Below are 23131 nucleotides of genomic sequence, written 5' to 3'. Positions count from 1 at the left end.
ATGTTATGTGTGAAGAAGCGTGATCGGCTCGTAACGGCAACCTGGAGTAATTAAAGTAATCAGGTAAAATTATTTGATTACTAATAATCAGTTAGCTTTTTTCGTCAAATATTTGTGCGCGGGAAGCCACAAGCGACATCGCAGTCACAAATGTTCGTCGTAGGATGAGGTTCGATTTTGTGTAAGATGTATGGATAAGCTGACTGTTGGGTTATGACAGCGAGTTCGAAACGATATTCAGGTGAGCTAAATGTTTTTTATACTTATTGTTTTCATTGCTATTCTATTGCTTTCATTTTTCTATTGTTTAAGTGGTAAATTAGAGGTTTTCGGGCCTATACGAAATGGAATTATTAACCTAATACAGACGTCTAGATTAGTGGGGATTCTCTTTTGTATCGAACTCACTAACATCGGATTCCATCGTTTCTCACAACTGGTCGAACTTTAAAGCTATATCGCAATACATAGACTTATCATATTAAGAAACTTAAACGTAATATACTGATCTACGTAAGCTGCATTCAGCAGGACAAGATTTACATGAATGTATTGCATAACTTTCAAAACTTTCGCAAATGTAGCGCAAAATCAATGGTTTATTAGAGATTCGCGTAGCCTTTTCACTTTTATATTTTATTGTGTATGGGGTGCTCCCATAGTATTCGTACCAAGATGGCGCAAAACCTCAACACAGTATGTGTACCTGGTTAGGGTTCAGGTTGTGCGCCATCTTGGTAGTTTAATTTAGGAATGCAGATTGTGCTGAAAATTCAAATTTTTAAATCATTCCTAACCCCAAATGGATAATTACTAATATGTCATTTTAAAACGTGGCGGGAGCTTTGTGCAAAAGATCCGATAGATTCAGCCCCGCTGTTCATTGAATATGCTAGCTACAGTTCTGCGACAGTTTATTTAACCATATTTTACCTTTTTTTCAGATGCAAAACTATTAAAGGTTGGAGATTCAAAGACACAAAGCAACGAACGAGGAATAATACAAGTAAATATCATTTAAACATTTTATTTGACTTTCGACGCCTATTTTATTCCTGTACACCACTGTTTTCGTTTAGAATGCTAAACAATTAGATGCGAGCACACCGCGTCTCGGGTCTTGCGATCAAAGTCGGCATCGTTATGCCACATATTTGATCGTGTGTTTTCCCTCGAAATTCATATTTTTACAAGTTTTAATAATTGTCTTTCGAATCAAAATTTCAAATAAGTAAGACCCACGTTCACGTTTAAAATGCTAAATAGTTCGATGCGAGCCAACATTGTTATTGCGCTTATTTTATCCTGTGCATTCTATCGAAATTTGAGATTTAGATTTTGCACATGTTTTAATAATTGTGTTTTGAAGCAGAGGTCCGAAATAGTACTATAAATATAGTACCTTGTATCAAATTTGGGTACTCTTTGCAACCCCTAAAATTCGTTGCTCGCTTCTCTGCTGGATAGCGATCTCTAGTTTGCGATCCCCACCGTGAACAATGTGATAATTCTACAAGTTTCTGATCAGAGGTAATTAGTCATATACTCCATGAAACAGTTATAAAAGTTCATTGGGTGTTTTACTGTTGTTGTAATATTTGCAACTCGTGCAGTTTGAAAGCTACACCTGATATGTTATAAAATATTAAGCTGAATTTATGAAATTGAATGATTACATATACCTGTAACTGTTGAGTTGATAAAAAGCAATTTCTATGGTAATCTATAATATTTGAAATTTTATGGCAATCGCTGAATAAATTTTATTCGTTCAAATTTTCTTAGTTTTGTGTATTTAAAAAAAATCGGAGAAAAGTTTGGGTTTTATGAAATCAAATGTCGAAATTTACCCCATACGTATTTTATTGAAACTAACGTATATTTTTTGCTTTGCAGTGTCTCTGTCAAATAGCATTTGTGTGAATTAACTACCTAATGACCTTGTTGGCTCAACGAAATTCGTCAAGTGCCAGCTTTTCATCACTGAGTGAGATGGAGGCCTATCAAGTCTGAAGAGCAAGTATGTGCCCAAATCATTTGAAATCTTTTCAATTTAGATGTCTATAGTATAAATAATATATATGTGTTTTTTCTTCGGGAAATCCACAGACAAATATTACTTTCAATATATTGAGTATAAGCTCAGTTTTGGTTTGTGTGTCAAATGAAATTTTCTAAAAATTACAATCTTAAAATTTCAAAATAACATGATACGCACAACTACCGTTTTATTCTGGCTATTGAGTCGGCCCAGTGAATAAGGCTAGGGCCATGTTTTAGAAATAAAAATTGAGCTTTTTTTCGCTCCCGCCCAATAGTCGAGATACAGGAATGCATTAAATTGTTTTTTTTGTCAGTTTGGGCACAATGCGCGCTCATAATTGTTTATGACAAAATCTGTTAAACCAAACCCATGCTCATTTCGTAGAATCGCGGAATTAAATATTCTGTCCTACGAATTAACTGTAGCAATATCCTGTGAATATTACCATAGTCAGTACAGCGCAGGGGCTAACTGCTGTGTTGTCCCCTCTGCTGTCGTTTCGTTTAATCGTCCACACCGAAAGGCCAATTACTATCTTGAAATGTCAGTCTATTTAAAGGTTATTAGGCCAGCATAAATAAAAGGCGTTTCACCGCAATAGGGTGTCACGTTGTGATTACGACAAACAGTGAAATATTTTCATAGTGATGCTTTTAGTTCAGCAGTGTATATCTGCAGAGATACTGGAAGAGTTTGAACTATGCCTCGTTAAGTGCAATTCGGTTAAAACACAACCCCAACTTAATAACCATGCGAATATTAAAACTTATTGTTTAACTTGTTGTTTATCCTAGGGTGCCTATGTATACTAATATGTCTGACATTTTTGAAATCGTAGTCCTGGCCTTTTTCATTAATCTGATGAGCGTTTTTGCCACAAAGGGTAGTTGACACTAACTAACATACTATATAATGTATAAAGTAATCAGGCTAATTTTTTAAATGTAACTGTGGCTCATTGTGACCTGTACGCTCGGGTAGTTCACAGCTGATATTCATGCCAATGATGTTCCCAACTAATTCAAACTGGAATCGTCCCAAATTTCCAATAATGATATTATAAGAGTGAGTCATACTATGTGAATTAAGATAGCCGTTAATCTTACACCTTAAAGTACTCGTGTTTCAACTAAATTTTCCAAAAACGATACTGTATAAATTATATTCATCCAAGTGTAAACTCCTTTTTGGTTCTTATCCCCTTGCTAAAAGTCCTATGTTATCATATCATCCATGTTCATAACTATTTAAAAATAGAGAAATAGAAATGTGTGTCCTATTTTCCCCATTGTTAGTGCGGGTCACGTCATGTTATGCCTAATCATGTGTATTGAAAAGAGCTTAATTAATATAAACTCTCCTATATAATTTCTACTGAATGGTCTCTTTCATATACGTCACTCACCGTCAATATAAGATATAGTAGTTTCAAAACTCTATAATTCTTACTTTTTTAATTAGATATTAGGAACTTTGGTGTCGCTGCTCGGTAACCAGTTTCGTTCCCCGCGACGTTCCTTCCCCAGTAAAACGGTGTAAATTTTACGGTTGTGATACTTTTCACTGGTTGGAAAAAAAAACTTGACTTGACTTGATTAATCGTGTATCTTACCCCCTTTGGTACTAGTTAACCATGACATTCGTGTTCACATGTGTTTCGAACTAAAATTGCATTAAGTTTCCAATAACGATATTATATGAATGAGTAGAATCAAGTGCGTCAATATGCATCAATATAACCGGGAATCGTACACCCTTTAGTACTGGTTAACAATGGGATTTGTGTCCAAAACTAAAATTTCGAAGGTTACTATATATATACATGAGATCCCACCAATTGTAAATCTACTATAGTCAGGCTATATCCCTATTGCTAGTAGCCTTATGTTCCTAAGCGTTTGAATCTGGGAATATATTCCTTATTTTGCTATCGTTTATTCCCTAGTTATGATCTGTCATGTTCTTTTATTTATATATATAATGTCTAAAATGTCTTTGGCATTTATAGATGGCATCAAGTTATTTATAGATGTATATTTTCAGGTCTCTGGGATGGGAAGGAAAGACTATAGAGAACGAAGGTAAAATATAACACACTAATAAATAATTTACTAGTTAAGATTCAGATAATGAGATACAACATAGCACACTGACAGATCATTCCGAATATCTTTTCCGCCTAATTTTTGATATTTACATTTCTAAATAGCCGTATTTTCAACGTGCGTTTGAATGAATATAAATATAATTTATATTATGTGTTGCAATATTATAAACTGAAGGATCATTCCAAAGTAATGTTAGTAAATAAGGGGGAAATCTGAATAATTTGTCAATGAACTGAAAATTAATATTTTTATTTTATGTATCCAAAGTATTAGCATAGCTTCTCTGTGCTCCTGTCAAATTACATTTTCCGTAACTTATAAATCTAAAAATTAATAATTACTTAGTTCGAACAACTATATTTATTCAAATCAACATTATACAAAATTTACTTGCAGTTCATTATCTCGCATAAAGTTCAGCTTTCTGAACTTGAAAGCGGAAAAGACAGTTTATTATTATACATCAAAAGACATGCGGAGTTATTTGTCCGATTATGCATCACTGAGAGAGGTGGATGAATCGAGTCTAAAGAGCAGGTATGTTTTTAAAATCTTCTGAATCTTTCTAATTTACATTAATCACAAACAAGTTAGAATACTATATTATAAGAATCGGTGAAGAAATAAATGATAAAGAGGTGAATCCGCAACCCAATTTCTTGATTGCGGCATTATAAAATATTAAAATTAAAATATAAAACGGAAGATATCACCATAAGTTTTGTTTTAGCAGTCTCGCAGCAGATTGAAAATGCTTTTTAGACATTGTAAATCACAAAATTTGGTGTTATGTTAGGATTTCTTTAAAATATATGCCATAATAGTAACTGAAATCGAAACACAGTAAATTGTTCACGCGATGTACCTTTTGTCTATTTTGAAACAACTACCTATGGAGCCGCATACGAGGTTTTCTCGGTATGTGACGATATATAAAATAATTAATGCAAAGTATATCGATTGATTTTTTTTCGCAATAATTTAAATTACAATCGTTCGTATTTTGTCTATATCTTGGGATATTTCAAACGGTGAAACCCCAAAAAGAATCAGAGTGACAAGGCCTGCGGCGGGGCGGATTCAGTGTTGTTACACTTGGTTTCATTGTTCTTCATTTCAAGTCCGCTGATTGACACGGTAATTTTGAGTTTTAATGATTTTATATTGTCGTAAGACGTAAGTCGTCGAAACTGCAGGTTTCATTGAACACAAATAAACCAATAAATACCGCATTTTAAATATTGCCGCATCCAGGGGTGCAGCCAGGATTTTCCAATGGGGGTTACGTTGTAGCCCGTCTCTCTTTGCCTGATGGTGTTGGTGAATATTTTACAAGTCGTATTTTAAACGTCGACTATTAATCCGTAGTCAGCGGGTATCCGCATTTGGAAATAAAACATCAAAAATTCGGGAAAATTAATTTCAAAGAGAACTAAAACTCGCAGATGTCAGTAGTGTCATAATGGTTTATATCAGGGGTGGCCAACCTTTCACATACCATGCGCCACGTTTTAAACATAATGTTTCAGATGCGCCGTAAATCTCTTGTATTCCCACGCCTAATGTCCGCTTCTTGTTGAAATTATATAAATTTATAATACACACACATATATACACACGTATATGTAGTTTTTACAATTTACAACTTCACATGAATAGAAATTGAGCAAGGAAGTATAATAAACAAAACTGATCAATTTTGTTTAAGTACCGCCTTTATGAGACTTTTGCTGCTGTTTTACTTTCGCCAGTTTTTTTATTCTTGGAGTTAATGTTGTTACTGAGAAGAGCAGTGCATTCTTCAAATTTAAATCGGTAAGTCTTGACCTCGCTTTGCTTTTAATTAGTTTCATGGCAGAAAATGTTTGTTCACATCTATATGTCGTTCCGAAACGACATATAAAACCCTGGGCAAATTTTCTCAGTTCTGGAAAATTTTCACGGGGTAACGATTGCCAGAACTTAATAAAGCTGTTTTTAACAACGAAGAGAAAAAGGTACGATTAAGAAGTAAAGTTAGGCGTAATATTGTGACAACAGGCCTTTAGTATCAATATCTAATCTACTCTACCCTCGATTCTAATTAGCCTTTGCTAATCAGCTGTTTGGCCTAGCGTCGCGTGATTTTACTCCAGGCTTCTTCGAGATTAGAACTTGCGTCACAGCAAGCAATTTTACGCTTCGCTTTTGTTGACAATGGTCATTTGAAGTTTGGATGAAAAATGCGGTATTTAGGGGTCATTTTCAGCATGTTGTGGGTTGATTTATAATAAATTTTTTAGGCTTGGGCAATTCAACTGGTTGGTCAATGGTTATTGGGAGATATTTGGGAAGTCTGGGCAATGGAAAATCCATGTTTCAAGCTGATAAATGACGATTTTCTATTTTTCCAGAAGTTCTGAACTTTTTACTTCAGTAGGGAAAAAATAGTAAATTTTATTAATTTTTGCTAAAAGTCTAGAATGAATGTCATAAAGTCCGTCCAAAAGCTAACGTGGATAATCGCCTGTTGTTTCTAATTCCAACAAGCCGTAAGTGGGCGACGTGGAGTAAGGAGAATAGATTTTAGGTACGATCAAAATTCACCATGTAAATCGCAAAAAAACGGCTTGGCGTGGAGAAGCCAAGTGCAATTAACAATTTTGGCATGAAAAGAGTTAAAGATGCAATGCGCCACCTCTAATCATGCAATGCGCCACGTTTGGCGCATGCGCCATAGGTTGGCCACCCCTGGTTTATATGTACAAAAATACGCTCGCATGTAGCGCCGATCAAATGCATGAAATGTGAAACTATTACTTGGAATTTATTGTTATGAAGTTGAAGTTTTATTTCCATTCAATGATTATTTACTTGCGCCGTGATCACTGGCGGGCAAAATCGTATTTTTTAATCGAGTTAATCGAATATTTTTAACGAACACCGAATAATCAGTATTGTCATTTTGAACGACATCAATTGGGATGTCGGCCGCCGGAACCATCGCCGTGACAATACTTTTTTTTTCGGATTTTACTTGAACATTGTGGCTTTTTTTATTTCATAATTTTGTCGTAATCGAAGGCCTCAGTGAATTGTTTGTCACCGCGATCGTTTTGGCGGCCGACAATCCAATTGATGTTGTTAGACTATATTTAAAGCACTTTTTTATTTACTAGTAAATATTAATTATCACGGCGGATATCGTAGTTTTTATATTTCGGACATGATTGTGAGTTCACAATCACGTACAACAAGTGCATTCACAACACAAATTAATTTTATTATGATTTCTATCTTATGTGTAGGATTTCTATCACATTTTGTAAATTACGGTCCCCATTTTAGGCGAACAATACCATCATTATTGACCCCGGGGTGCGATATTTTTGAAGCGGATAGTTTGACATTTCTATACGTTTAATTTTAGATCGTGTCGGTGTTACTTTTGTGTTAAATAATAATTAAAGAACTTTGTAAATTGGTAATCACTACAATACTCACTGTTGAATGTTCACGTAACTCAACTTTGTTAAAACACTTTTTTAATTGATACTAACCCATGAATAAATCGGCAATAATGGCATTTCCACTTGGTAAAATAATATTGTTTATGTATTTTTAATATAAGCTTACCTTTGCTTTACTCTGTTAATAAGCATTTTTTGATATTTGTAACTCCAAAACTTGATAATGAAACTATATATTTATTTTCATTTTCCTAAGTCACTGCTTGAAAGAGTCATTGCATCAAACGGACATTGTTATTAGTCTGGTGCCTCACGGAGTGAGATGGAAGCCTATATAGTGTAAAGAGTAAAGAGCAAGTATGAAATCTTATAAATCTTTCAATTCATATTTTGTCAGGTATAAACTGATATATCATGTTAAATCCCGCTAGTCAGGAAGAACTGCAAATATTTGAATTATCCTCACAAGATGTCCATAATATTCCGCCCAATTTTATTTATATAATTTCGTAAAGGCATATAATGCAATGGTTTCCACCCGCTAGTTCACGGAAGGTGTGCAGTTTTTAGCTGGTATGCAATAAATGTTCCTGCTTTGTTAGTTTCGTATGCACAATTCCCGAAAAGACGCGGGTTATGTTTCTTTTCGGCGTTCTCCCATCGTTTGACAAGTATCGAAGTATGCGGCAGTCCGCCAGCAATCGGGTTATATTACCGGTAATGGGGCAATTGCGGCTGCATTAATACAATTAGTCGGGCCTCATTTTATAGTATTTATTGTATTCGTACTTTATGGGTTTATTTCGTTGCCATAGCGTTTTGTTAGTTTTTCAATAGTCTAGAAGAGTAGTTTTTAACCAGGGTTCAATCGACTTTTTGTTTTTTGTTGGAGTAACAGGGGTTCAACGAGCTTCCTTTAAATTAAAGCAGTTTTCTATTATGGGAATTTCTATCTCAGCGTCTACTAATTATGCAAATTTAACTACAATTCATCTCAGATATTTAAACTTACACTTTGAACAACTTATAAATTAGCGTTGCTGTTTGTATAGTGTTGCGCAGTTGTAAGTTTTAGTGAACCCGTCATCTCCCCGGATGTCGCGAGCTTTGGTGTTTGTGCTTATATGATAGTGCCCTTTGATGCTTTCTGCTTATGACTTTGAAACATCTTCGATTGCTATGGCAAACCAAGAATTTTCAACCTGAATCCTTTCATTTTCTATAACCTTGCACGAAATTGTGCTTCCCCTTTATAAAGTCTTAATTGGGCACCTAAATTCAACCATCTGGTACAATGGGGTTTGGCGGGAGCTTTTAGGATAGCACAGGAGTTCGACAGGCTTGGAATGGTTAGGGTTTAGAATTTGGAAAATCTACGGTGTATTATTTTATTTGATGTTGCCATATCGCTAGAGCAGACAGGTACGAATAGATTTGTTTGAATATATATCCAATTCATATCTAATTTATCAAATTACATTTTCTGACATTCATAAACCCAAAACTTGACATAGTTCATATAGTTCACATAATGTCATAGTTCGAAAAATTATCGGTACATTCAAATTTTAACCCCCAAGCCGAAATTAGATCAAAATAATTAAATATTTTTCTGAAATCAATCAATTTTTGTAAAATTTACCATCTTCGAATACCACATTGTGCCACCGCAAGTTTTTGTTGAATTAAGTTTTTGGACACGTCAGTGTACATAACGATCGTTTCAATATTATGTTGTTGTTCTTGTTAGTATTTTTCTCTTTCGTCATGTTGAAATCGCTTTTCTTTTCGAATACTGAACAATTGCTTTGGAATTTTCAGTGGTTAAAGATTGATTTTTTTGCCAGAAGGCTATTACTTTTACTTATTTCAATAATTTCTGTGGACCTCAAAGATTCGCGTTTTTTATGTGTCGGAATAAAAAAAAGCGACACCTTGTGACGTGTCCAAATATTTGAGCACAGCTCTCTTGTTTATATTAGTCCTCGATTAAATGGAATATTCAAATATTTCCCCGCTAGATCGGAAAAGTTCGGAATAATTCAATATTTTTGAAAATCTTATAGTGCAATATACCAATTATCTAAGTATATTATCACAGTTGTGAATGTTTCTTTGAAAAATGAGAGATTTGATTTGAAATTAATGCTTCCATTGAATTGAATTTAAATCCGTCTTTAACAAATTAGTGGTTGTCCGGCTTGGGTTAGGTTTCGGGTTAGGAGAAATTGAAAAATTTGAAATCTGCATTCAGGGGTGTTTTTTGAAATAAGTGCTTTCGTTGAATTAAATTTAAATCTGTTGTTAACTTAAATGCCCAACCCAGATTTATATTTGGTAAATTTTTATTCAAATACAAAAAATTCTGATAAATAATAATTTATTTCTAAGTCATTGTCGCGTGAATGTCTTAGTCGTACAAAAATACATTTGTGAATGCTGAATGATGTGAATTGTATTTTACTTTGAGTTAAACAGTAAAGATGCAAAGTAAGAATGTTAAGCTAAATAGTGGGGTAATGGAAGAAAATGTATTAACAAAAAAGCGCTGGATGTTTCCACGAATTTAAGAAAGAAATGAAATGGTCACTTCTAATTCTCCGATGAAGCGTAATAAATTGGTAGATTCGAAAACACGCAACATGAGGACTTTTTATCAAATTTTCAGAATTTTCTGATTTTGTCGCAACGACACTGATCAGTTTGTTCTTCATTAGGGATTGCGAATACTGATCAGTTTGTTCTTCATTAGGGATTGCGAATACTTTAGAATAGTTCTGTTTTATTAGCTGAATTGTTATTTATCCGACGCTGATACTGAATATTCATAGTTTCTAATATGTGTGTTGAAATGGTTTATTTTTGAACGAAAAATTAAAATGTTTTAAGCAAGCTGACAAGCTAGAAAAATCTTAGTTACACTGTACGCATGCCAGGTCATATTTATTAATTCCTCGCTCAATCGTATGTTTTTCTTTTTTAGCTGATCCTCTGCTAATAAGTGCTAATACAATACAATGCAGCAATAATCGCGAAAGTCGTTCAGGTTCATTATTGAACCGTTTTTCCAGAGTTTCTAACATTTCAAATTTTTCATTCGTCAAGGCTAGTTTTTTATTTCACATTTTGTTTTGTCTCTGTACAAAATATTTCATATAGTTTATAATTGTTATCAAATTGCTGTGTTTGATTATTGCTCGATCTGTTTATCCTCGGTTTGTGCGCTCGATATTCCAACGGTTGTTGTTCTGACTCCTTTTCAGAAGGTGCAGTCTGGTTGTCGGGTATTCAATGTAGTAAAAAAAAAGATTTCCTGTGATTGGTTGCTAAATCTGTTCTAGGCTGCACTGTTGTATATTTTACGCTTACACTGGATATTCATATTTTCCAGCGCATAGAAAACAGTCCCAAACAGGCTGGCAAGGCAGAAAATATCCAATTTACATTGCACACATGCCGAGTCATATTATTTAAGCCTTCGCTTAATCGTTTGTTCTTCTATTTTAGGACATTTATAAACTCGTTTTTCCCTCTCAACTTGCTTCTAATTTTGAAGATGGAGAGTGTTAGAATATTTTAGGATAAAAAGCGTCCAATCAACTGTTAACTGAAGGCGCTTGTTGGATGTAATTGTGACAAAATTATACAAGTTTGAGCTTTTAAAAAAAATAAAAATGCGAATTCTACTGATGGCTTTCATGTAGGTACATATTAAAACTCTTATTTTTAGTGCGATTGCTTTAATTAAAATCATATTTTAAAATATGTTAACGTGACTATAAATATTATAGAAAACGAATCTCCCAAATCAAATAAACCCTCTTTGGGTTTAGTACAAAATATAGAACGCCGTTAACATTATAAAAGGGAAAATATGGGATACCTGTAAAGAAGAAAAATGTCTGTCCATTTTATATTTCTAGGAACATTTTCTCAGTTCTTTGCGTTTCATACTTTTTCATTTCTTTTTGTTGTCGAGACTTTATGATATTTTTTTACAGTTTTTTGCTCTTGGTTTAAAAAAGACCATAATATTATAGTGTGAATTTTTACACGCATTTTCTACTTGAGTCTCTCGCTTATCGTTTGTTCTCATTTTCCCCCTAATAATAGGTCATCTATAAACTTGTTATGGTATCACGATGCCATGAAAATATAATGTCATTTGAACTTACGGGTTATGTTCTGATATTCGCGTTTTTTTACTGTAACTTGGTTCTAATTTTATTGCTCGATTCAAATTAGAAGGATTTTAAGTCGAATCACGTCCAAATATTAACAGGACAGCTAAACTAACCCAATATGATGTGTTCATTTTGCAATATTATTTTTTGCCTTGAATAGTAATTTTTTAACAAATGTTCATATAACTATCGTGTATTATTTACTTGTTTTATTTTATCATTAATTGCGGTAAGTTGACTTTTCATTTATTTCAATTTCGGTTTGGAATGATTAAAATGAGTGTTTTACCTTCTGCTTGAAACAAACATCAGTGTCGTTATACAGTCAGTGCTTGTCAAAACTAATTTAAAAAGCTTTCGGTAAAAGGAATCGGGTATCGGTAATATCGGCAATTTTTTCGGTATCGGCATTCGTATCGATATCGGCTAAATGTAGACTGATATTTTCAAGATAATTAACTTTTATTCTATTCCAGAATGTTTTAAAAAGTAGGTTGAAATACTGACATGAAAATTATTTTTTGCTTGGAGTGATCGTGTTCGCTGTATTAGCCTCGTTAGGTAGGAACAATGTTGTTTCCCAACCGCGCGAATAGAAACGGAAATATGATTATGACATGATTTTAGCCATTTATCACCTCAACTAATTTGGCTATTTTTGCAGCCAATTTTTTATATTGACATTTTTAATATTGCACGGGAATTATGAAGAAATATATCGAATGGGAATTTTTTGATGTGCAAAATACAAAATACGACGTTATAATGGCTTAAATTCTGTGCACGCAATCCAGTATGTATCAGTTAGATAGAATGAGTGAACATTTATTTATTTTACCACCCACAGTAGCCAAACCCGAATAGCCAAAGACATAGTTCGAACAACTATATCTCTTCTCTGTATTTCTGTCTTGTGAATTAAATACCTTGATAATGTCTTAGGTCAACGAAATTTAGTTCCATCTAAAGTAAGATGGACTCGGTATGCACATAATATGGCATTAAATTGATATTTTTATGTATTTTTATTATAAGATTACCTTTGCTTTACCTCTGTCAAACAGCATTTTCTTGGGATTTATGACTCCAAAACTTGATAATGAAACCATATATTTATTTTCAGTTTTCTAAAACACTGCTTGAAAAAGTCATTGCATCAAACGGAATCGACAGTGTTAATAGTATGGTGCATCACAGAGTTAGATGGAAGCCTATTTAGTCTAGAGAGTAAAGAGCAAGTATGTAATCTTATAAATCTTTCAATTCATATTTTGTCCGGTATAAACTAATATATGATGTTAAATCCCGCTAGTCATGAAGAGCTGCAAATTTGTGAATTATTCTCACAAGATGTCCAAAATATTTCGCCCTATATTTTTTTATAATTCCGTAGAGTCATGTAATGCAATGGTTTCCACCCTCTAGTTCACGGGCGAGTGTGCAGTTTTTAGCTGGTATGCGATAAATTTTGCTAATTGGGTAATTTCGTATACATAATTCCCGGAAAGACGCGGGTTATGTTCCCTTTTGGGCGTTCTTCCAGCGTTTGACAATTATCGACGTATGCGCCAGTCGCCAACGATGGGGTTATAATACAGGCAATGAGGGCATTTGCAGCTGCATTAATACAATTGGTCGGGCCTCATTTCATAGTATTTATTGTATTCGTACTTCATGGGTTTATTTCGTTGCCATCGAATTTTTGGTGTTTGTTGGTGTTGTTCCAGGGATTCGACGAGGTTCCTTTAAATTAAAACAGTTTTATATTATGGGACTTTTCTATCACATTGTCTATTAATTATGCAAATTTACCTACAGTTCATCTCAGATATTCAAAGTTACACTTTCAACAACTAATAAATTAGCGTTGCTGTTTGTATAGCGTTGCACAGTTGTAAGTTTTAGTGAACCCGTCTCTCCACGGATGTCGCGCGCTCTGGTGTTTCTGCTTATATGATAGTGCCCTTAGATGCTTTCTGATTATGACTTTGAAACATCTTGGGTTGTTATGGCAAGCCAAGGATTTTCAACCTGAATCTTTTAATTTTCTATAACCTTGCACGAAATTATGCTTCCCCTTTATAAAGTCGGGAATTGGGCTCCCAATTACAACCATTTAGTACAATGGGGCTTGGCGGGAGCTTTCAGGATAGCGCAGGAGTTCGACAGGCTTGGAATGGTTTGGGTTTAGAATTTGGAAAATCTACGGAGTGTTGTTTTATTTGATGTTGCCTTTTCGCTAGAGCAGACAGGTACAAATAGATTTGTTGAAATATGTATCCAATTCATATCTAATTTATCAAATTACATTTTCTGTCATTCATAAACTCAAAACTTGACATAGTTCATATAGTTCACATAATGTCATAGTTCGAAAAATTATTGGTACATTCAAATTTTAACCCCCAAGCCGAAATTAGATCAAAATAATTAAATATTTTTCTGAAATCAATCAATTTTTGTAAAATTTATCATTTTCGAATACCACATTGTCACACCACAACTTTTTGTTGAATTAAGTTATTTATTCAATCCTCGATTTGATGGAATATTGAAATTTTCCCCCGCTGGGTCGGAAAAGTTCGAAATAATTCAATATTTAAAAAAAAACGTATAGTGCAATCAGGGATGGCCATTTCCGAATACTAAACTATTCCGAATACATTCTAAAATAATGTTTTCGAATCTGGAATTCCGAATACATTCTAAAATCGAAAATAACACATTTTTGTTTTAGTTGATTAAAACCCAGTAAATTAGGAAATAAGCTTCAATAGAAATATCAGAATGAAGCCACAAACCAACAGTATATGTACACAAAGTAATTGATAGTTTATAGCTATCAATAAAAAATAATAGCAACTTGTGACACAGTCAGTTTATTAACATTATTCACTTTGTACAAATGACAATATGAAATAATAGCCAAGGAGTTGTCTGACGCTTTCTATCATTGGTACCATGATATTACGATAATAGTCAAGTCTATTAACAAAAATACTACTTGTATTCAGATAATTGTGTATATTTTCTGAGAGTAATAAAATTTATTAGCAATACAGGCAACAACAATCGAAAATTCTGCCTTTAAAAATTTTAATATTTAGGCCTGAGGTATTTTACTACCTACCAGTATATTGTTATTATGTGTAACATAATGTTGTGTTTGGAATTAGAAATAAATTAGTAGAGAATAACTGACCACCACTGCCAGCGCGCAGCCAGGATTTTCGAAATCGGAAATTCCCATTGCCGCCTGTAACACCCACCGCCGTCTTTTCAGCGTATAATGATCATTCTGTTACGTAAAATATTCCATCCATGACAACTACGAGATTCTAAAATATCTTTATATAATAATTTAATATGTCCAATGTAACTCGCGGTTGCTTCTTATGCCAAAAAAAAACATTACTATTTGGTCCACGGCGATCTGTGACCTAAAATTACGAGATAAACTGCCTGATGTATTTAATTTTAATACGTATTTTTGCAATCTTGCCAACTCGTTATCGCCGTTAGAAAAATCTCAAATAATTATATAAAATCCTGTTAAGTGTAGAGTATAATTCATTTCATACAATGAATATACATATAAAGTTTAGCAGTAAATTAAAAATACATATTCATCGCCGCGATTATGCCACCTCGACTTTTAACAACAAATAATATAACAACCGAATATATATTTTTCTGTTGTGCAAAGTGATGAATTCGTGACCGACACGGGCATATTTAAAATGTCTTGCTTTATTAATTTAATTGTCTTCAATTTAACCTGCGGTTGCGTCAACAAAATAAAATCCTCAGCACTCTTATATACCATTGCAATCCGCGGTCATAAAAATAAAAACATGAGGTAAACTGTCCGATTAAATATTGTTTTGATCCGTATTTTGCGAATTCGGCAAATATTTAGATGTACTTGTTAACAGTGACTCCGCTCGATCGAAATGCTGCCACTCTGATTATTTTTACATAAAACTGTTCGAGAAATCCATAAATATGCTGTAATATCTCAGAGTACAATTTATTTCATCACAATAAAATTGATTGAATATACTTTAGATTAATTATATTATATACATCCTCACAACCCGGGAAAAAGTCGCGTTTCAAACCTCGTATCGTGTTAACATGGAAATATTCGACGGCAATTTAAAGTAATGGATAATCAGGCAAATCCCGCCCTCAATTAGTGACGATATGTTTCTAAACGCCGACCAAACATGTGTGCCAGAGGCACACGAAATTTTGCGATTTTCACTGCCTAGAAAAGAGTTTTTTAAATTTTCGCGGGCCTCAATAAAACTTATATTGTTTACGGTTTTATTTTCAGTATTCTAAATTGCCGCTTTTCAATCAAAAAGTTGCGTTGTCTTTAGAAACTCGCCGCCGATGAACGTATTTACCAGATTCACAATTCCGTGCGCGTACAAAAATAAAATAAATGTTATCGTTATCGTGGAACAAATTTGTGGAAAATTTTCGTTTTAGAGTAAATAACACAATCGTAAAGGCGTTTACGGGCCTAAATAACACGTTACGCTGATGAGTGATGAAAACAATCACGCGCAAGTTTCTATCGAGAATGTTTTCATTCAACGGAAACGTCTTGAAAGCGGCGTCGAAAATGTGTGACGTCACACAAATATCCGATATTCTTATGAACGTGAATTCCGATATTCGAATGACGAGATATTCGAATACTTTATTCAAATTGGCCATCCCTGAGTGCAATATACTAATTATTTAGGTATATTACCACAGTTGTAAATGTTTCTTTGAAAAATGAGAGATTTGATTTGAAAAAAATGCCTCCATTGAATTGAACTTAAAACTTAAAGCTTTAAAATAACAAATTAGTAGTTGCCCAGCTTGGGTTAGGTTTCGGGTTGGAATAATTAAAAAAATTGAAATCTGCATTCGGTGGTGTTTTTTGAAATTAATGCTTTCGTTGAATTGAATTGAATTCTGTTGTTAACTTGAATGCCCAACCCAGATTTGTCTTTGGTAAATTTTTATTTAAATACAAAAAATTCTAATAAATAATAATAATTTATTTCTAAGTCATTGTCGCGTTAATGTCTTAGCCGTACAAAAATACATTTGTGAATGCTAAATGATGTTTATTGTAAGAGTAAAACAATAAAGATGCAAAGTAAGAATGTTAAGCTAACTAGTGGGGAAATGAAAGAAAACGTATCAACAAAAAAGCGTTGGACGTTTCCACAAATTTAAGAAATAAATAAAATGGTCACTTCTAATTCTCTGATGAAGCGTAATAAATTGGTAGATTTGAAAGCACGCAACATGAGGACTTTTAGGAGGTAAATTTTCAGAATTTTCTGATTTTGCCGCAACGACCTTGATCAGTTTGTTTTTCATTAGAGATTGCGAGTACTTTTGCAGAGCAATGCTGTATTATATAATGATATTTTGCGAAAATCTTGATCTATGTAATGAAGAGAGGTAAATGAACTGCAAAATTCTTGTTTCTAACACCCTTTTTACACAAAATTCCTCACACTATATCTCCGCCATAACAAAAACGCTTGATCAGATGTTTGAAAGCTGCACAGCAACAGATTCATAAAAAAACGCAAGTTACTTTTCGGATTTTGTCTCCCTTATATTCTTCATTAGACACGACTTAGTTTTGGTGGTAAAAAATGTAAATCAAACAGCAGGGTTGTACAAATTATAATACAGTAAGACCAGAATGAAATAACTGGGTGAAAAGTAATTACTTAGTATCTCACGAGCCAACATTGAGTTTCTCGTGGAATTTGATCGTATTTTCAACCCTAAATATTAACTTTTTAATATGCTTGTAGGAAGTAAAATGATATTTTCTGTTGTTTGCTGTCTAGTTCAGTTTTATTAGCTGAATTGTTATTTATCCGACGCTGACACTCAATATTCATAGTTTCTAACATGTGTATTGAAATGGTTTATTTTTGAACGAAAAGTTAACAAGTTAAGTTGTTTTAAGCAAGCTGACAAGCTATAAAAATCTTAGTTACACTGCACGCATGCCAGGTCATATTTATTAATCTCTCCTCGCTTAATCGTATGTTTTTCTTTTTAGCTCATCCTGTGCTAATAGGTGGTCATTTTGTACACGAAACTGGAAGTAATGAAATACAATAATATGCAGCAATAATCGCGAAAGTCGTTCGGGTTCATTCGCGGGCCGTTTTTCCGGAGTTCCTAACATTTCAAATTTTTCATTTTGTCAAGGCTAGTTTTTTCTTTTACATTTTGTTTTGTCGCTGTACAAAATATTTCATACAGTTTTTGATTGTGATTAAATTGATGTGTTTGATTATTGCTCGATCTGTTTATAATCGGTTTGTGCGCTTGATATTCCAACGGTTGTTGTTCCGACTCCTTTTCAGAAGGTGCACTCTGGCTGTCGGTTATCCAATGTAGTAAAAAAAATGATTTCTTGTGATTGGTTGTTAAATCTGTAGTAGGCTGCACTGTGGTATACTTGACGCTTACATAGAATATTCATATTTTCCAGCGCATAGAAAACAGTCCAAAAAAGGCTGGCAAGGCAGAAAATATCCCATTTACATTGCACACATGCCGAGTCATATTATTTAAGCCTTTGCTTAATCGTTTGTTCTTCTATTTTAGCTGATTCTCTGCTAATAAGTGGGCATTTATAAACTCATTTTACTACTTTAACTTGCTTCTAATTTTAATGTTGGAGAGTGTTAGAATATTTTAGAATAAAACACGTCCAGCTAACTGTTAACTGAAGGCGCGTGTTGGATGTAATTGTGACAAAATCATATCAGTCTGACTGAGCTTTAAAAAAAATAAAAATGCGGATTCTACTGGCTTTCATGTAGGTACATCCTGAAACTCCTATTTGTAGTGCGATTGTTTTAAAATCAAATTCTAAAATATGTTAACGTGACTATAAATATTAAAGAAAACAAATCTCCCAAATCAAATAAACCCTCTTTTAGTTTAGTACAAAATATAAAACGCCGTTAACAATATAAAGAGGAAAATATGGAATACCTGTGAAGAAGAAAAATGTCTGTCCATTACATACTTCTACGAACATTTGTTTCTGTAGTTCTTTGCGTTTCATACTTTTTCATTTTTCTTGTTGTCAATACTTTATGATAGTTTTTGATTTTACAGTTTTTTGCTCTTGGTTTAAAAAAGAACTTAATATTATAGTGTGAATTTAAAAAGTAGGTTGAAATACTGATATAAAAATTATTTTTTGCTTGGAGTGATCGTGTTCGCGGTATTAGCCTCGTTAGATAGGAGCAATGCTGTTTCCCAACCGCGCGAATAGAAACCGGAATATGATTATGAACTGATTTTAGCCATTTATCAGCCCAACTAGCTCAACTAATTTGGCTATCTTTGCAACCTATTTTTTATATTGACAATTTTAACATTACATGGAAATTATGAAGAAGTATATCGAATGTGAATTTTTCGGTGTGCAAAATACAAAATACGACGTTGGCATGGCATAAAATTCTGCGCACACAACTCGATTTATCAGTTGGATAGATTGAGTGAACATTCATTATTTTTACCACCTACAGTAGCCAAACCCGATGAGTTTTCTAACCGAACACCGATATAATTAACATCAGTGTACAATGTATTTAAATCTAAAAACGTAGCAGGATCCAAAACATTAATTTCTTTTTATCTGAAATATGGCTTTTTCAAATTTGAAAAACTGTGTGGCATGAATAAAGCTTGCAAACTGTTACTTTAACTTGTTTGGACTGAACACCTGAAATAATAATTACCTAGCATGTAAATGTCGGCAATTTCTGCTTTAAAATATTAATATCGTCGTTTTATCGTTGTTGTCGGATTGGTATCGGCGACAAAAGGTATCGGTACATCTCTTAGTCGGAATCTCTAGTATAATGTAATGGACGTTAATGTATTGTTTAAAATAGATATACACTTCATGCGTTATTGTATCAAATAATATGTTGTAAAACAATGTACTCTTTTACTGCAAACTTCGTAAGATATCAAAGATAAGAGATTAAGCTTACTATTGTTACTAGACTTCGGACTATTTTATGGCCAAATTTGGCAAAAATTTCCCAATACGTTTGACAACGCGGGCCCAGCGCATGTCTATGTTATTTAGGAGAATTACCAGACAGGCATTGTGACAAAACATGGGGATTCTGGAACATATATTGTGACATCACAAAGCGATAGAGTTTTAAAATACTACGGAGATGCCTAAACGAAAAAGGTTGATGAGTATCGTAGATTTCAACTTGGGCTGCATGTGAGCAACCGTTCAAGGCCCGCAGCGACAACATGCAGCGTCAGAAGTCACATTAAATGTATATTGACATGGAATGTGTTGACTTTTGAGTAAACGTTTCAGGCCTGATTAAGTGAAGAAATGTTATATGACTCGCACGGAAATGCAATTGAAAATATGTATATTTTATGGCTCTCTTGACCAAAAAGGTTCCCGACCCCTGGTATATATATTTGACCCGGGGTTATTTCAAAAGTTATCGGGCGTTGTACTTTCAGTGAATGACCGCTCATAGACTTCTCTCTTTAAGGCAATTCATCTTCTGTTCGTGGGGAGAAAAGAAGCATGTTGACTTCAACAAAATCTTGTATCGGTTTTGTCTCCTCATATTCTTGTTTGTTTATAGTTATTTCGGATCATTGCAGGTCGGCTATTTAAAAGTTAATTCGCATTGGAAGTTTGTCGTTCAAGTAGTGTTAATTTAATTGCTGTAATAATCGGATTGTTTGCTTGTTTTATATTTTGGTTAAATGATAGGGTTTATTAAAATTGCATAAATTAATGTTGCTATTGTTTGCATCTTTTGGAATTAAGTATGTTGTAGACATACTTAGGTTGGTCGTAAACTTTAGCAACCCAATACATTATGACCGAGTATGACAGATGTCCCAATATATTGGCTTATGTGAAAAGTAGGGTTAATTGTTTTGGCTTCTACATTATGCGTTTCGACCTCTACAATAATCATTTTTATCAGCACACTATTTGACGTTTTTCATCACATATTATTCGTTTCTCGTACTTTGGTTCATGTAGACTGGATATTTCATTGCCAGTAACAGATTTCAATCATATTCAAAGATGTGTAGTTATTAATATCGAGAAAACTGGCAGGTTATAAGTCTTAAGGGAGTTGATGTCGCGCAGCGTCACCGCCCAACACGTTATAAGCGTCTTGTAGAGCCTCATCATACGTAATAAGTTGCTCATAATTTACTTCCTCTACTATAAAAGTGAAAAAGAAATAAATTTATATATATTTTTACAGGATTCTTCAATTATGAAACTTGACGAATCTTTCTGTTTTTCAAAAGAAAATACAACTCAATTATTTGAATAAGAAGAAGAGTTTTATTAAACATAACTGAGATGTGCTAGCAAACAAATGCATCGAGTCCACAAACAAGACTTTGATATAGAAAAATAGACTGATGTTTGAGACTGTATTTCATTGCCATACGTACTTTAAGCTCGTATGTATGTGCACTGATTACTAATATGTGATCGCAAACAAATGCATTGGGCAGCACATACACATGTCTTTTATATCAAATAAGACTGTTGTTTAAAACTATACCAAAATGTCATACACACTGTAAAAGAATTATATGTGGAAGTTCAACATGGTCGACCCGTGAGGAACTAACTATTTATGTAATTTGAATAATTGCAAACGGATTTTTGATTGTATATTTATTAATGAATTGAATCATAGCTCAGAAAAATAAATACAATTGTTATTTGTATTCTAACACCCTGCAATGCAATCCTGTGTTTGATGTCCTGTTATGATAAGTTTAAAATTATTCTTTCGTTTTACGTTATTTTTATATTTTTATTACTGGTATTGTATATTACTGATTTATTAATTATATTGTCGTTTATTACTGATATTGTATATTTTTTAATAAGCTTTTTTTGTAATATGCTGTTTCTATATTTAGCTATCTTATTTGTCATATTCATTATTTTATATTGTATTTTTGGAGATATTTTCAACAGGTAAACAAGATATCGTGACAACGACAAAGGAAGAAAAGTATTAACAGGGCTTGCCATCTTTAGTGTTAATTTTAATTTTAGTCGGTATAATATTTTTCTGAAGATATTAATACTAATACAATATTGCAGGAAGAATGATGTCTATTGCTGATATTGAATATTTATTAATAAAGCTTTTTTAGTAATATGCTGTATCCATATTCTCCTATTTTTGTTTGTCATAATCAATAATTTCTCTTTTATTTTTAAGATATTTTCAACAGGAACCAGGATATCGTGACACCGACAAAAGAAGAAAAGTATTTAACAGGGTTGCCATGGCTTTTTTGTTTTTAATATTTTATTTGGTATAGATAGATTTAGACCCATTCCCGCCATTAGGAATAATAGGGTTTTTATTAGGCTTAGATATTTTTAATGGTATTCTAGATTCTCAGGCACAGAACTATGGAGGGACTGGGAAAATTAGAAAAAGACGGCTGCAAGGATAATCTACAAATTACATGTAAATATTTTTACAAATTTTATTAGGCTTACATATTATTATTATTATCTTAGCTTCTCAGGCTCAAAATTTTGAAGGCACTGAAGAAATTGAAAAAAGAAGGAATCAGAGACAAATCTGAAATTCCGGTAAGTATGTTACAAGTGTTTCATTAGTCAGGCTTTCTCCCATCTAGTGTTCATTTTGATTTAGTTCGATATAATACTTTTTTGATTATATTAATACTGATACAGTAATGCACGAAGTACTATGTTTATTGCTGATATTGAATATTTAATATTATTTAATATAGCTTTTTTCGTAATATGCTGTATCCATATTTTCCTATCTGTGTTCGTCATAATCATTAATTTCTCTTCTATTTTTAAGATATTTTCAACAGGAACCAGGATATCGTGACACCGACAAAAGAAGAAAAGTATTAACAGGGTTGCCATGGCTTTTTTGTTTTTAATATTTTATTTGGTATAGATAGATTTAGACCCATTCCCGCCATTAGGAATAATAGGGTTTTTATTAGGCTTAGCTATTTTAAATGATATTCTAGATTCTCAGGCAAAGAATTATGAAGGCAATAGGGAAATTAGGAAAAGACTGATACAAGGAAACAATGAAGAAAATAGGAAAAGACTGATACAAGGAAAATCTACAAATTACATGTAAATATTTTTACAAACTTTATTAGGCTTACATATTATTATTATTATCTTAGCTTCTCAGGCTCAAAATTTTGAAGGCACTGGAGAAATTGAAAAAAGCCGGAATCAGAGACAAATCTAAA

General features: G+C 33.2%; 1 long non-coding RNA gene across 1 annotated transcript; it reads left to right on the top strand.

Annotated features, from left to right (window-relative positions):
• Window positions 1-147: 147 nt before the first annotated feature.
• Window positions 148-21876, top strand: LOC144422897 (uncharacterized). Its single transcript, XR_013475430.1, has 8 exons — window positions 148-241; window positions 945-1006; window positions 1897-2020; window positions 4088-4125; window positions 4549-4689; window positions 7858-7958; window positions 12909-13023; window positions 21112-21876. It is a non-coding gene; the product is annotated as an uncharacterized LOC144422897 (long non-coding RNA).
• The last annotated feature ends 1255 nt before the right edge of the window (window positions 21877-23131 follow it).

The sequence above is a fragment of the Styela clava genome, chromosome 5 (assembly GCF_964204865.1).
Source record: "Styela clava chromosome 5, kaStyClav1.hap1.2, whole genome shotgun sequence".
NCBI lineage: Eukaryota > Metazoa > Chordata > Ascidiacea > Stolidobranchia > Styelidae > Styela > Styela clava.
Note: the sequence above shows the minus strand (reverse complement) of the source record. Positions and strands in the feature narration are given on the sequence as shown.